Consider the following 2,055-nt stretch of genomic DNA (forward strand, 5'->3'; position numbering starts at 1 on the left):
TCCTGGCTTTGCCCTCTGACGCGCCATCGTGGAGTGATACACTGTTGTATCGGATGGTTTCCACATGCCATCCCCCGCTACAATGAACAAGAGCTCCTGGAGAAAGGGCTGATCCCAACCCGGGGAAAGAGAATGTAGAAGGCAGCCTATGACATCTTGTGGCAGAAAGCAAAGGAACACCAAAAATACAAGAGACAACTTTAAGGAGTTCCCACCGGCCAATTCTGGGACAATTTAAGCAGCACATAAAAAGTATGGCTGTAATTCACTGTAAAACACAATAAATGAAAATCCACAAGTCAATGATACTTTAAAAAAACTCTCATTTGCCACCATAACTGAAGGCCATTATGGCAGCAACTCCTTATTATAAAAATTGATAATTAAAGAGAAAGAATTAAGCATTTACCCTGACATTTTAGGATGAACTAAAATCCATTCCCAATGAATGAAGAAAAGTTCTTCTTTCCAGAACAACGCCAAATACTAAACGTAAAAGAAACTGGAAAATCATCATTTTGCAAGCCCTCATAAAACACAGGAGCTCTAGTGGTGCAGTGGTTACAAGCTACGGCTGCTAACCAAGAGGTCACTCAAGCAGTTCGAATCCACCAGCAGCTCTTTGAAAACCCTATGGGGCAGTTCTGTCCTATAGGGTCACTATGAGTTGGAATCAATGGTTTTAATGCAATACAGGAATCCCTTGCTTTTCAAAAGTTTGCTTTACACCACTTCACTTTTACTAAAGACCTACATTAGTACCTGTTTTCACTAACTGGAAAAAATCTAAAGAGAATTTCCTCACTTTTACGAAAAGAGGTGAAAAGTGGAAATAGCACTCAGTGAGCCATTAAAGACGCAGTGCGGACCCGGAACGGCGACAGTGGCGTCGCCAAGCTCCTTCCCCAGGAACTACACTCAGCATCTCAGCATCAAGCTGCCATAGCTGTGAACTGTGTCTGTGAGCATCTGTGCTTTCTTTCTATTTATTCTGTGTATCCATTAGCAAGATAGGTCCTAAGATACCTCCAGAAAAGCCTAAGAGATGTGGTAAGGGTTTTCTGTGTTACTTGGTATTTTTTGGGTCTGGGAACCCTAAAAATTTTTCCCATATAAATTAATGGCAATTGCTTCTTCCCTTTATGAAAGGTTTCAATGGCACGTGCTACTTTTGGATAGCGGGAAAAACCTGTAATTTATTCAGGCAAAGAGCATCAATCCATGCTAAAACCATTAGGGGAAAGCCTGTTAGGGAACAGGCTATTTTGCACATTCCCAAGTATTACCCTCCAGACTACTTGCTAATTGCAAAGGGAAAGACACAGCTTTCCACTGGAAAGATCTGGCGGCCACCACCTCAGCCAAGTGATCAAACTCGGCTTCACTAGCCTTGTTGCAACCTGGTATTATGACTTACTGATGTAATACTGTAAGACTGAGATACAAGCAAGACTTCTCGGAGTATATCCTTTTAAATAGTTTTAACTTTTGAATCATGTAAATGGTTTATGTATTCTAAAAATAGAGTTAAATCATAAAGAAAAATAATAAGCATTCCCTAAAATGAGAAGGAAACAGAAACAACTATGACAGAAACACTGTATCAGTTATGAAACGTTCTTTCCAAAAACTTTTAGCCTGAATCTAATGGCGCTTTTAGAATTTCTAATTTAAAGAAAATGGTAAGGGATAGAAAAACAAGTTAAACAACACGGGAAGGAAGGAAACAAATCAGCCAACTGGCCTGGTCTCTTCAAAAAGTCAACGACATGAAGGAAAAAAAAAAACTGTGGCAGAATTATTCTAGATTAAAGAGGCAAAACAATTAATTACAATTGGACCCTAGTTTGAAAAAAAATACAGCTCTATAATTTTTAGACAATTAGTAAAATTTAAACAGGGACTGTATATTAGGTGCGATTAGGAAATTGTTCATTTTTCTATGCAGACGCATGCAAAAGTAGGGGTGAAAGGTCATGATGCCTCCAAATGGGTAAGCAAAATTTAAATACATATAATACATAAACACACTGTCATGGATTGAATTGTGTCCCC

The 2,055-nt window shown here is 38.9% G+C and overlaps 1 protein-coding gene across 2 annotated transcripts in view; it reads right to left on the reverse strand.

Moving 5' to 3' along the window:
* Positions 1-2,055, reverse strand: part of MTFMT (mitochondrial methionyl-tRNA formyltransferase) — a 20,594-nt gene that overhangs the window by 10,347 nt on the left and 8,192 nt on the right. The gene's annotated exons all lie outside the window — the stretch shown is intronic.

Source organism: Trichechus manatus, unplaced genomic scaffold (assembly GCF_000243295.1).
Source record: "Trichechus manatus latirostris isolate Lorelei unplaced genomic scaffold, TriManLat1.0 scaffold00030, whole genome shotgun sequence".
Taxonomy (NCBI): Eukaryota; Metazoa; Chordata; class Mammalia; order Sirenia; family Trichechidae; genus Trichechus; species Trichechus manatus.